At 44.9% G+C, this 15,117-nt stretch overlaps 1 protein-coding gene across 1 annotated transcript in view; it reads left to right on the top strand.

Moving 5' to 3' along the window:
• The window catches only part of LOC126481698 (discoidin domain-containing receptor 2-like), a 337,607-nt gene that overhangs the window by 168,522 nt on the left and 153,968 nt on the right, over window positions 1–15,117 (top strand). The window lies entirely within an intron of this gene.

Genomic DNA, 15,117 nt, shown 5'->3' with positions numbered 1-15,117 from the left:
AGCAACCCATCGCCAAATTGGGTTGCCTCGTCCACCCTACTATATTCCAGACGTGGCACCCTCGCACTTCTATCTCTTTGGGCCGGTTAAAGATTCGGGGCGTGGAATGTCAGGAGCTTGAACGTGGTAGGGAAACTAGAAAATCTGAAAAGGGAAATGCAAAGGCTCAATATAGATATAGTAGGGTTCAGTGAAGTCGAGTGGAAAGAAGGCAAAGATTTCTGGTCAGATGAGTATAGGCTAATATCAACAGCAGTAGAAAATGGTATAACGGGAGTGGGATTCGTTATGAATAGGAAGATAGGGTTGAGAGTATGTTACTGTGAACAGTTGAATGACAGAGTTGTTCGTACCACATTCGACAGCAAACCAACACCGACAACGATAGTTAAGGTATACATGCCTACGTCGCAAGCTGAGGACATAGACGATATTGAAAGGGTAATACAATATGTACAGGGGGATGAAAGTCTGATAGTCATGTGGGACTGGAATGCAGTTGTAGGGGAAAAAGAAAAGGTCACAGGAGAATATGGGCATGGGACAAAAAATGGAAGAGGAGAAAGACTAATTGAGTTCTGTAACAAGTTCCAGCTATCAATAGCGAATACTCTGTTCAAGAATCACAAGAGGAAGAGGTATACTTGGAAAAGGCCGGGTGATACGGGAAGATTTCAGTTAGATTACATCATGGTCAGACAGAGATTCCGAAATCAGATACTGGATTGTAAGGCCTATCCAGGAGCAGATAGACTCAGATCACAATATAGTAGTAATGAAGAGTACGCTGAAGTTTAAGACATTAGTCAGGAAGAATCAATACGCAAAGAAGTTGGAAACTTAAGTGTTTTGGTTGGCAGGAGAGCCAACACCGTGTTACTAGAGGAGGCCGAAAGGCACGCGTTTTAGCTCACGCAGGCTGGCGTGAGGTCTGGAACAGGACAAGGAAATTAGAATTTAGAAAAACGGACGTAGCTGGTGGAATACTTAACTTTATCCCATTAGTGGTGAACGTCGGTCTGACGATACTTGAATCAATATCAATAGTAACTGATAATGGCGCCTTGCTAGGTCGTAGCAAATGACGTAGCTGAAGGCAATGTTAAACTATCGTCTCGGCAAATGAGAGCGTAAGTATACAGTGCACCATCGCTAGCAAAGTCGGTTGTACAACTGGGCGAGTGCTAGGAAGTCTCTCTAGACCTGCCGTGTGGCGGCGCTCGGTCTGCAATCACTGATAGTGGCGACACGCGGGTCCGACGTATACTAACGGACCGTGGCCGATTTAAAGGCTACCACCTAGCAAGTGTGGCGTCTGGCGGTGACACCACACTTAAGTACTAAGGAATGACGAGAAACGGTTGAAGTTCTCTAAGGCTATAGATACAGCAATAAGGAATAGCTCAGTAGGCAGTACAGTTGAAGAGGAACGGACATCTCTAAAAAGGGGCATCACACAAGTTGAGAGGGAAAACATAGGCACAGAGAGGATAACTGCGAGGAAACCATGGGTAACAGAAGAAATACTTCAATTGATCGATGAAAGGAGGAGGTACGAAAGTGTTCCGGGAAACTCAGGACTACATAAATACAAGTCGCTGAACAATGAAATAAATAAGAACTGCAGGGAAGCTAATACGAAATGGCTGCAGGAAAAATGTGGTCGCTGAAAAATGAAATAAATAAAAACTGCAGGGAAGCTAATACGAAATGGCTGCAGGAAAAATGTGGTCGCTGAAAAATGAAATAAATAAAAACTGCAGGGAAGCTAATACGAAATGGCTGCAGGAAAAATGTGAAGACATAAAAAAAAAAAAAAAAAGATTGCCGGAAGGACAGACTCAGCGTACAGGAGAGTCAAAAACAACATTCGGTTCATTAAAAGCATGGGTGATATAACATTAAGAGTGCAACGGGAATTCCATTGGTAAATGCAGAGGAGATAGCGGATATGTGGAAAGAATACATTGAAAGCCTCTATGAGGGAGAAGATTTGTCTGATGTGATAGAAGTAGAAACAAGAGTCGATTTATAAGAGATAGGGGATCCAGTATTAGAATAAGAATTTAAAAGAGCTTTGGAGGACTTAAGATCAAGTAAGGTAGAAGGGATAGATAACACTCCATAAGAATTTCTAAGATCATTGGGGGAAGTGGCAACAAAATGACTATTCACGTTAGTCTGTAGAATGTATGATTCTGGCGACATACCATCTGACTTCCGGAAAAGCACCATCCACACAATTGCGAAGACGGCAAGAGTTGACAAGTGCGAGAATTACCGCACAATCAGCTTAACATCTCATGCATACAAGTTGCTTTACAGAAGAATGTAAAAGAAAATTTAGGATGCGCTCGATGACGATCAGTTTGGCTGTACGAAAGGTAAAGGCACGAGACAGGCAATTCTGATGTTGCAGTTAGTAATGGAAGCAAGACCAAAGAAAAATCAAGACACATTGATAGGATTTTACGACCAGGAAAAGGCGTTCGACAGTGTAAAATGGTGCACGATGTTCGAACTTCTGAAAAAATTAGGGGTAAGCTATAGGGAGAGACGGGTCATATACAATGTGTACAACAGCCAAGAGGGAATAATAAGAGTGGAGGACCAAGAACGAAGTGCTGGTATTAAGAAGGGTGTACGACAAGGCTGTAGCCTTTCGCCCCTACTCTTCAATCTGTACATCGAGGAAGCAATGATGGAAATGAAAGAAAGGTTCAGGAGTGGACTTAAAATACAAGGTGAAAGGATATCAATGATACGATTCGCTGATGACCTTGCTATCCTGAGTGAAAGTGAAGAAGAATTAAATGATCTGCTGAACGGAATGAACAGTCTAATGAGTACACAGTATGGTTTGAGAGTAAATCGAAGAAAGACGAAGGTAATGAGAAGTAGTAGAAATGAGAACAGCGAGAAACTTAACATTAGGACTGATGGTCACGAAGTAGATCAAGTTAAGGAATTCTGATATGTGGGCAGTAAAATAACCAATGACGGACGGAGCTAGGAGGACATCAAATGGAGACTAGCTATGGCAAAAAAAGGCATTTCTGGCCAAGAGAAGTCTACTAATATCAAATACCGGCCTTACTTTGACGAAGAAATTTCTGAGAATGTACGTCTCGAGTACAGCATCGTATGGCAGTGCAACGTGGGCTATGGAAAAACCGGAACAGAAGAGAATCGAAGCATTTAAGATGTAGTGCTACAGACGGATGTTGAAAATTAGGTGGACTGATAAGGTAAGGAATGAGGAGGTTCTACGCAGAATCGGAGAGGAAAGGAATATGTGGAGAACATTGATAAGGAGATGGGACAGGATGATAGGACATCTGCTAAGACATGAGGGAATGACTTCCATGGTACTAGAGGGAGCTGTAGAGGGCAAAAACTGTATAGGAAGACAGAGATTGGAATACGTCAAGCAAATAATTGAGGACGTAGGTTGCAAGTGCTACTCTGAAATGAAGAGGTTAGCAGAGGAGAGGAATTCGTGGAGGGCCGCATAAACCAGTCAGAAGACTGATGACCAAAAAGAAAATAGAAAAAGGTTATCTACGGGGAACACACTTTGAAGATGACGAAAGTGTCAGTCATGCAGTGTAACATGGCTGCGCCTGCAGGAGAAGAGCTTTTACCAGCAGGGAATACATGCTCTTCCAGTGTTGGCGTACGGCCATAGAACGGGATGGAGACTAAGTAGAAAAATAGGACATGGAAAAGACATGTTGCTGTCTCTTGTCACCAAATTATGACTCTGAACAATAAGTGTGTTCTGAGAGGAAAATGTCGGGTATTACTTGCTGAACGACAGTAAAGAAAGGGAGGTTAATGTTGGCACAGGAAGATGTGACTGTTCGTTTTTCCCGCGCACTCTTCGAGAGAAGGGAATGGTAGACAAGTACCTTGACTGTGGTTGGTAAACCTCTGCCTGGCGTTTGATTTTGAACTGCGAAGTAATCATGTAGATGTAGATGGAGATCGGTGCGAGGTCTACGCCTGTCACGCCTGCTGTGGACCGAGCGCAGAGCATCGTCCCGGCCCCAACGCCGAGTCCTGCGGCACACCAGACACCAGATCAGCCAGCACTGGTTGTGCGCGGTCTGTTGAACCAACACTGACTGAAAGGTAGGCCTCGGCGCTTGTTGGTGACGTCACGTCAGCTAGGCACGGCGAACGTCAGGTCTATTGCAGGCACACTCATAATGGTGGTGTCTCCCTCCCTGACACAGGAAAATGTGAAACTATTGGCGGTAGTTGACCGACTCACATTGTTCTGAGAGATTTCTGCAATCAATTAATTGTGCAATTCATTACACTTCTTAACAAGTAGTGTACTCCTGAACTTAAATTATTGCCTGTTTTAAGGACTGACACAAAAACAACTTCACGGTCCAGCAGCAACAGAATTCGTGCTTCTTTACCTTATTTGTAAATCTGCGGAAGTTACGTTTGTACTGGGCTGCTTTTACAAGAAACTGTGAACATATTGGTGCTCTTCTTTATGTATCTTGGTTGACTATGGGGTGAGGAGCACTAAATGTTAATGAAATATCTTGCGATTGTACACGTTGGGGGAGGGGGTGGGGGACAGAAGAAGAGGCAAAAAGAGAGATACTTGTTTTATCAAATAATTTTTTTTTATCTTATAAAGTTTCTCCTTTCAGTTGCAAGAGGGGAATATTTATATTTTCTAATGTGCATGTTGAAAAAAGTTTAAGCTCAGCAGTATTTTCGAGGTATGAAGCTATTTTGTTTCCTATTTAGAATTCCTTTCGTTGAAAACGACTGTAATCTAATGACTGGCAACAGTTGGACATTTACACATGTAAATTAGTCACATTTCCAGTGACGATGTCAAACGAAAATAAATAAATAAATAAAAGAAACGAGTTCATTGTAAGGGGGTTGGGGTAAGTTTCGATAACAAAATGGATCAAGTAAATATAGTTTCTTCAATGTAAAATTCCCGAAGCTTGCAATGGCGCAAAGCATCTTCTCATATTGATCTATGTTTGTTTCGACAGGCTGCAGTAATACAGAACTATGATCCTCATTTGTAAGAAAATCTTTCATCTAAATAAAACTGCAGAATCCAAAACAATACCAAACAGTTTGTCGAAAAATAAGAGATTTATAGTGATAAGCACGCCCAGGCGTTCTTGCCTGCAACAGACCTGGCGTTTGCCGTCCCTAGCTGACGTGACGTCACCAACAAGCGCCGAGTCGGTGTTGGTTGAACTCTCACACTGTGCGCGCACGTGGACTACTACTCGATGGAGGCGTTCCAGAAGAAGACGCACGCGTTTCACAGGGAACTCCTGATTACACAGGGTGAAGGGAGGCGATCGTGTCGCGCGCTACCGACAGCACGAGACGCGCCCCAAGAAGCGGCGGCAAACAATTCGTGGCGCTTCGCAGCGTCCGTCCCACACCCCATGTCTCAAATGTTGGCAGGTCACGAAGCGCCCGCCCCGAAATCGGAAGCGCGGCCATGTGCCGCAACTCACTTTGCAAAGAGAGCCTCGTATCGTGTACTTCTGAAACAGCTGCCTGTGGTCCGACCGCTCAGCAGGCCTTTGGGAGCTGCAGGTCTCTCTTATTGCCACCATCGCGGCATGTCCACACAACAGCTGCGATTTCTGGGTTCTCGTAACTAGACGAGCCCTGCGCCAAAATAGTTCCTCTACTTACCTGTGTAGCGAGCAAGCAGATCTTTTTTCTCTTCCTCAATTAATACTTAGCGGACGTAGCACAATCCACAGTCCACACTAGGATCTGACCCCCTAGATGCTTCAGTAGTATATGTATTGTGGTGTCACCGCCAGACACCACACTTGCTAGGTGGTAGCCTTTAAATCGGCCGCGGTCCGTTAGTATACGTCGGACCCGCGTGTCCCCACTATCAGTGATTGCAGACCGAGCGCCGCCAATCGGCGGGTCTAGTCTAGAGAGACTCCCTAGCACTCGCCCCAGTTGTACAGCCGACTTTGCTAGCGACGGTTCACTATCTACATACGATCTCATTTGCAGAGACGACAGTTTAGCTTAGCCTTCAGCTACGTCATTTGCTACGACCTAGCAAGGCGCTGTAATTAGTTCAAGAATGTATTCTCAACAGATAATATTGTGAATCATATACCGTTAAGAGCGACGTCCATCATCAATGGATTAAAGTTAAGTATCAAACTAATTACGTCCGCTTTTTGAATATTCATTCCTTGTCATGTTCCAGACCTCACGTTAGTATAGTTCTTCCCTCCTCACGCTACCTGCTTGAGCTAAAACGTGTGCATTTCGGCCTCCAATCGCAACACGGTGTTGGCTCTTCTGCTAACACAAAATGTATATTACCGCAAGGATTTCGATAACTGTGCAGTGGTATCCTATCGCCAACACGGTTAAATCTTGAATGCGCTAATGTGTTTATCTGTGCAAGTATGTACTTGCTAATCGACCCGCAAAGTCACTAAATGGTCGACGACACTCTAGTATTATGTTTTCTACAACAGCAAACAATGGAATTCAGTAACATTTTCAACATCTATTTACACTGCTGCTAAAAACTACATTAATATATCGTTTTACAGCATTACTCATCTCGAAAATTCGATAAGATCCTGTGCCCTTACGTGTTTCGATAACTGTACTCTAGCCGCCTTTTCGTGTTCAAAAGCTTCTGCAAAGTGAGCCAGGCAGTCCGGAGCTCGTGGTCTAGTGGCTGGCGTTGCTGCCTCTGCATCACGGGGTCCCGAGTTCGGGATTGTCTCTGCCCGGGGACTGAGTGTTTGTATTGTCCTAATCATTTCATCATCATCATCATCATTCGTGACAGTGGCTACATTGGACTGTGAGAAAAATTGGAGTGTGTAATAATTGGGAGTTTGTACTGGCGCTGATGACCGCGCAGTTGAGCGCCCCACAAACCAAACATCATCATCATCATCATCATCATCATCAACTGACACAGACAGCTCCTTTGCATCTCATCTGTCATATCTGTCAGAGGCAGTCCCATTTATACACCGTTTCCCGCTATAACATGGCCATTTTTTACTGGTGCTGCAAATAACAAAGAAAATCGACTATTCGGAACGCATCAACTTGTCTCCGAGCGCTACCAACGTTTCTGCGTGTGTCGCCTCTGCTTTCGTATTGGCACACAGCAATCGTAACGGTGGCAGCACTGCGGCAAAGAGTCGGGCCTGCTGTGTGCCCTCGCATCGCCATCCCTTCTGCCCCCCACCTCAACCTGGCCGGCGCACGAATCAGGGGCTCAACAGCAGGTGGTGTCTCGTAGTCACAAAACATTAATCAGCACCTGCTACATTCCTCGACGACAGTCTGATGAACTTTCACGCAAGTTTTCTTCCCTTAATTCTTTCTTATTCAGTCCCTACACCACAATTACAGCAAATCAACCGTTAAAATCTTGACATTAGCTTCAGTTTTATGCGACAATCAATCGGGACCGCCCTTTCCTAACTCGTACTAATCTGCAATGAAATTTAAAACTGACGGGCTATACAAACCTCTTAGTTCCATTCCTACTTCTAACTCTAGGAAAAAGGCTGCACACAATTTTCTGTCACATACACTGTGAACTGTAAGGTATGCTAGTCAGTTAAAAGGAAATTAAAGCAGTAGTAAATGTTTTATTTACTCATAAATACTTAATGCTTTGTGCAATGGTGTAATAAGTTCACTTTCTGTCAAACAACGTCGTTGCTCTCAACAGCAGAGTGGCAGTCTTATGGATTTTACCTGTGTATGTAATCTTATATAAAGTTCAGTATGACTGACTGAAGAAACCTTTTCCTTCACTTGCATAATACTCCTTCTGTTGTTCGTATAACGACATCAGTATAAAATACTCAACAGGTGGATAGCCGCGCGGGATTAGCCGAGAGGTCTAGGCGATGCAGTCATGGCCTGTGCGGCTGGTCCCGGAGGAGGTTCGAGTCCTCCCTCGGGCATGGGTGTGTGTGTGTGTTTGTCCTTAGGATAATTTAGGTTAAGTAGTGTGTAAACTTAGGGACTGATGACCTTAGCAGTTAAGTCCCATAAGATTTCACACACATTTGAACATTTCAACAGGTGGATAATTAATGCAGCTCACACCAAACTGAAGTACCACTCAGCATTCTTTGAAGTAAATTTGTTACAAAAAGTCAGTGCGCATCACTGTGCGTCTGCCCGCTTTAACATCCACCAGCAGAAGAGAAGTTACGTGTACTTCTCTCAACTGTATCATCGATTTCAAGACAACTAACAATGAAACGGTGGCAGATCAAAAAATGCTCAGATGAGCGCGTTATCGATAATAGAATTAACTTTACGATAAAGAAGGGTGACATCGTTATACAGACCCCTGAACTAAACGGGAAGACTTGTGTTGCCGTCAGGAGAACTATGGTATGTTACAACTTCAGTTACGTAATTTTCTGAGAAAACGCTAGACGTCATTCCTCAGCAGCTGTGAAACTTCCCAGTCTACGTACGATACGCCCTCTCAGTTACGTATGCAAATGGTTTTCGGCACTGCAGAAGACCGCAAAGCACTGAAGCGATCGCATAAATGAAACAGCGAGGGCGCCATAAAGGAAATTGTTACCTCCGGCGATGAGTCCTTTATCGATCGGCGGACGGGGGACTTGGCAGGAACTTAAATACGCCGCCCGCCAGAGGGCCAGTCCTGAACTGCACACAAGGGCGCGCCGTGACGCGAATTGGCTCGGAGCTGCCGGTGCTGTGCGGGGGCGGCATCGGCCACGCAGCGTCCCACTCCAGGCTGCAACGGATTACACTCAGACGGGGTGCGTGGAACGGACCGAAGCAGGTTCACCTAATTATTTATTGGCCTTAACTTTTTTGGGTAATCTAAATTACTTCCAAACAAAGAGAGAGAAATGTGGTACATATTCTCTGCGCTATACACACTACTCACCATTAAAATTGCTACACCACGAAGATGACGTGCTACAGACGCGAAATTTTGCCGACAGGAAGAAGATGCTGTGATATGCAAATGATTAGCTTCTCAGAGCATTCACACAAGGTTGGCGCCCGTGGCGACACCTACAACGTGCTCACATGAGGAAAGTTTACAACCGATTTTTCATACACAAACAGCAGTCGACCGGCGTTGCCTGGTGAAACGTTGTTGTCATGCCTCGTGTAAGGAGGAGAAATGCGTACCATCACATTTCCGACTTTGATAAAGGTCGGATTGTAGCCTATGGCGATTGCGGTTTATAGTACCGCGACATTGCTGCTCGCGTTGGTCCAGATCCAGTGGCTGTTAGCAGAATATGGAATCGATGGGTTCAGGAGGGTAATACGGAACGCCGTGCTGGATCCCAACGGCGTCGTATCACTAGCAGGCATGATGACAGGCATCTCATCCGCATCGCTGTAACGGATCGTGCAGCCACGTATCGATCCCTGAGTCAACAGATGGGGACGTTTGGAAGACAACAACCATCTGTACCAACAGTTCGACGACGTTTGCAGCAGCATGGACCATCGGCTCGGAGACCATGGCTGCGGTTACCCTTGACGCTGCATCACAGACAGGAGCGCCTGCGATGGTGTACTCAACGACGAACCTGGGTGCACGAATGGCAAAACGTCATTTTTTCGGATGAATCCAGGTTCTGTTCACAGCATCATGATGGTAGCATCCGTGTTTGGCGACATCGCGGTGAACGCACATTGGAAGCGTGTAGTCGTCATCGCCATACTGGCGTATCACCTGGCTTGATGGTATGGGGTGCCATTTGTTACACGTCTCGGTCACTTCTTGTTCGCATTGTCGGCACTTTGAACAGTGGACGTTACATTTCAGATGTGTTGCGACCCGTGGCTCTACATTCGATCCCTGCGATACCCTACATTTCAGCAGGGTAATGTACGACCGCATGTTGCAGGTACTGTACAGGCCTTTCTAGATACAGAAAATGTTCCACTGCTACTCTGGCCAACACATTCTCCATATCTCTCACCAACTGGAAACGTCTGGTGAATGATGGCCGAGCAACTGTCTCGTCACAATACGTCAGTCACTACTCTTGATGACCTGTGGTGACGTGCTGAAGCTGCATGGTCAGCTGTACCTGCACACGCGACCCAAGCTCTGTTTGACTCAATGTCCAGGCGTATCGAGGCCGTTATTACGGCCAGAGGTGGTGGGTCTGGGTACTGATTTCTCAGGATCTATGCACCCAAATTGCGTGAAAAAGTAATGACATGTCAGTTCTAGTATAATATATTTGTCCAATCAATACCCGTTTATCATCTGCATTTCTTCTTGGTGTAGCAATTTTAATGGCCAATAGTGTAGTTACAGTTGTTAACATGTACATCTACACTACATAGTTGTTTCGCAACCATCGTAAGGTGCGTGGCGGAGAGTATCCTGTACCACTGCTTGCCGTTTCCCCTCATGTAGCATTCGCAAATAAAACGAGGGGAAAACGACTGTCTGTACGCCTCTGTATGAGCCCTAATTTCTCAAAATGTTTCAAATGGCTCTGAGCACTATGGGACTTAACATTTGAGTCCATCAGTCTCCTAGAACGTAGAACTACTTAAACCTAACTAACCTAAGGACATCACACACATCCATGCCCGAGGCAGGATTCAAACCTGCGACCGTAGCGGTCGCGCGGTTCCGGACTGAAGCGCATAGAACCGATCGGCCACAGCGGCCGGCCCTAATTCCTCGTATCTTATCTTCGTGGTCCTTACGCTCGATGTTTGTTGGCGGCAGCAGAACCGTTTGGCAGTCAGCTTCAGATGCCGGTTCCCTACATTTTCTCAATAGTGTTTCTCGAAAATAACGCCACCTTCCCTACAAGAATTCCCATTCGAGTTTCCGAATCATCTCCGTAACACTTACGTATTTTTCGAACCTACTGGTAAGAAATCTAGCAGCCTGCCGCTGAATTACTTCCAATCTGGTACGGATCCAAACACTCAAGCAGTACTAAAGAACAGGTCACACAGGCGTCCTATATGCGGTCTCCTTGGCAGGTGAACCTCTCTTTCCTAAAATTCTCCCAATAAACTGAGTTGGACCCTTTGCCGTCCTTATTACAGTTTCCAAATGATCGTTCCACTTCATCTCGCTTTGCAACCTTACGACCGGATATTTAGACATCTTGACTGTGTCAAACTGGACAGGTCTGTTCTTTCTACTCATCCGCATTAACTTACATTTTTCCACATTTAAGGTTATCTGCCATTCGTCACACCAAATGGAAATTTTGTCTAAGTCATCTTGTATCTCCCTACAGCCGCACAACTTCGACACCTTGCCGTGTACTTCGGGATCACCAGCAAACAACAGCAGACGGCTGCTCATGCTGAACGCCGAATCATTTATGTACTTAGAAAGCAACAGCGGTCCTATCACACTTTTCTGGGGCACTCCTGACGAGACGATACCCTTGTGTCTGATGAACACTTGCCGTCGAAGACAACATACTGGGATCTATTATTTAAGAAGTCTTCGAGCTACTCACCTATATGTAAACGTATTCAGTATGTTCGTACCTTCGTTAACAGCCTGAAATGGGGAACCGTGTCAAATGCTTTCCAGAAATCTAGAAGTACGGAATCTGCTTGTTGCCCTTTATCCATTGTTCTCAATATATCATGTGAGAAAAGGGAAAACTGAGTTTTGTACAAGCGATGCTTTCTAAAACCATGCCGATTCAGGAACATAAGCTTCTTAGCCTCAAGAAAGTTTATTATATTCGAACTGAGAATACCTTCAAGGATTCTGCAGCAAACCGAAGTTAGGGATACTGGTCTGCAATTCTGAGCGTCCGTTCTTTTACCTTTCTTATATACTGGAGTCACCTGCGCTTTCTCCCAGTCACTTGGGGCTTTGTGCTGGGCGAGAGACGATAAATTCAAGCTAGGTAAGGGGACAATGCCGTAGAGTACTCTTTGTGAAATCGAACTGGTATTCCATCCGGACCTGGTGATTCATTTGTTTTCAAATCTTGAAGTTGCTTCCCTACGTCAGGTATGCTTATTACTATTTCGTCCATACGGCAGTCTGTCCGATGGTGAAATGACGGTATCTTTGTACGGTTCTACTGCGTGAACGATGTCTTGAACGTGAAATTTAAAACTTCGGGTTTCGTTTTGCTGTCTTCAACTGCAACACCAGAATGGTCAACAAGGGACTAGATGGAAGCCTTAGACCCGCTTGGCGATTTTACATACCATCAGAATTTTCTCGGGTCCTCTGTCATGGTTTGCTAAGGTGTGACGGTGGTATTTGTTATTCGCAGTATTAGCATTACTCATTCGCAGAGGAACATATCGTTAACTCTCTGGCTGAGCACGTAATATTTTGTATCAGTAGGTACCTGTTACAGCCACCTTCAGGCTTCGTAGTTACTTCTAAAGCGCTTCAGTAAGTGATTTCACACAGTTTTACAAAACGATACGTTTTGCACTGTCGATGGTCAGTTGCAAATTTAACTGAAACAATGTATTTTACGTAGATTCAGTGGTTTCATTATTTCTGAGGAATGGGAAATGACGTTCCGCATTTTCTCAGAATGGTATGTAAGATGTGATATAGGGTGAGTCACTAACTATTACCACCAAGAATACCTCCGAAAGTATGACGACAAAAGTTGCATGGGACAAAGAAGACCATACTATGACGGTGGTTTTTGTTGCTAGGTGGGGTCGCTTCAGATATATAAAGGTCAACTTTGTTTTTTAAATGGGATGCTATAGTTTGGTACTTATTTTCTGATAGCGGCTATCGAGACGACTCCAATGATGTGTAACAGTAAGGTCTTTGAAGGTCTACAAAGGTCACATGAACGTCCATTTACAGAAGGTGTTCGAAGTGATTACCTCTGGTATTAAAGCAGTGCTGCAATCTTCTTATTATGGTTTGAGTGGTATTCCTTATCACTTCTGCACTTATCGAAGCACATGCTCTGACAGTTCTCTCTCGCATATCTTCACGAGTAGTTGGAACGTCTTTATAAACAATGTCTTTTACGAATCCTCACACGAAAAAATGCAGAGGCCTCAAGTCTGGTGAACGACCCGGCCACGACACATCTCCTCTGCGTCCAGTCCAACGATTTGGGTATTGTCCCTGCAACTCATTTCTAGCCATCAGCAAAAAATGTGCCGGACACCCATCGTGTTAGTACCACACTCTGTTCCTTGTTCCTAAAGGTATTTCCTCCAATAACAGACAATGTTTCTTGCAGGAATGTGGTGTACCTCCTACCATTGAGATTTCCTTCGATGAAATAGGGGCCTACAATTCACCGACAACGGTTTTTGGTGTGAAACTTTCCACAGCCAACATGGATTTTCAGATGCCCAATAATGCATGTCATGTAAATTAACATTTCTGTGGTTTTTTGAATGTAGCCTTGTCAGTAAATAAAATAAAATTAATAAACGTGTCATACCTCTGAATCTGAAGTCGAGCCCATCGGCAGAATTCAATGCGACACATACAACCCGTACCAGTTAATTCTTGGTGGAGACTGATGTGGTAAGGATGATATTTATGGCGATGCAGAACACGAACAACTCTACTCTGGCTCATGCCAGATTCCCTTGCGATTTGTCGCTAACTAACACAAGCATCTCGAACCACAGTGGAAAAGGTACCAATTTCCGTTTCCTCGTTAGTAACTTTCGTTTTCCGGATATATTTCCTATGCATCAAGGATCCAGTTGTTCTCAATTTATCATTCACATATTTAAATGTACGACGTGTAGGGTGAGTACGTTGAGGATATCTTTCAGCGTATAAGTCTCTAGCTCTCACTGAATTTCGTTGGCAGTGTCCATAAATGAGAAGCATATCAACTTGTTCTTCCAAGGAATACATCATTCACTTTGGCTTTATTCACCGATACTAGCCTTACCGTTCCTATTAGTGTTGTATTGAGAAACCGTCGAATGGTGTTTACATGTCAATGGCACGTTAGATGGGTACGCCGTATTCGGCGAATATTTACTGTTTGCATGATATACGAGAGAGAATTGTCAGAGCATGTGCTTCGATAAAGTGCCAAAGTAATAAGGAATACCACTCAATCCATGATTAGAAGATACTTTTTAAATTCTCAAACAACTTAGTTAACACGGACAATCAACATACGGTAATGCAAAGTGGTACACTAACAATGTACGACTTTTTTTCTTTATTGAATTTCGATCCAACCGCCAGAGGGGGGGGGGGGGGGGGGGCTGACAGCAGCTTAATACTCCGCTCCACAGCCGATAAAAGAGTGAAAAAACATAATGAAAAATAACAAACAATATAAAAAAGGCGATAAAACGGTGACGTTGTTAAAAACAGTAAAATGGCGGAAAGTTGTGGAAGTTAAAATAGAAAAAACACGGGGTTGACGATTCCTAGGAGACACATAGTAAGTAGACAGGCACAATTAAATAAACACAGCGACAGTATGGTTTCTGTTAGCAACGCTTTAAAAAGGTTGCGCACAACACTGAACACTCGAACACTGCAGCAGACATTAGATACAAAGGTAACACACACTGATGGGGAGGGGGGGAAGAACCCGGACGGATGAGGGGAAAAAAGGGGGAAAGCAAAAAAGGGGGGGCTGATGGAGGGAGAGGACACAGAAAAAGGTGGAGAAGGTGGATGCGAGAAGGAGTGGGGAAGGCAGCGGAGGGGAAAGCAAAAGGACTCGAGGGAGAGAAAGAAGTCAAAGAGAGGGTAGGAGGGGAAAATACAGGATGGAAGGTGTGGGGGAGAGGGATCCTGGGAAAAGGACAGAGGGAGGGAGGGGGAGGTGAGGATCAGAGTTGATAGGAGGGATAAATGGAGGGAGAGAGGGCATCATCCAGGAGGGGGAGTTGACAGAAGCCACCTTGGGAAAGGAGATGAAGGGTGTAGAGATGGAGGGTAGGGGAGACACAACAGTGGAGGCACGGCAGTGGGCAGGGGTTGGAGAGGAGCAACCAGGGGATGGGGGGGGGAGATCAAGTCTGTGGGAGGTATAGAGGACGTGGAAAAGGAGCAGATGGGGGAAAGGAATCTGGGGGACAGGAGGCAGATACGGAAGGTGAGGTGGAGTGCAT

The sequence above is a fragment of the Schistocerca serialis genome, chromosome 5 (assembly GCF_023864345.2).
Source record: "Schistocerca serialis cubense isolate TAMUIC-IGC-003099 chromosome 5, iqSchSeri2.2, whole genome shotgun sequence".
NCBI lineage: Eukaryota > Metazoa > Arthropoda > Insecta > Orthoptera > Acrididae > Schistocerca > Schistocerca serialis.
This window is presented reverse-complemented; position numbering and strand designations above follow the sequence as displayed.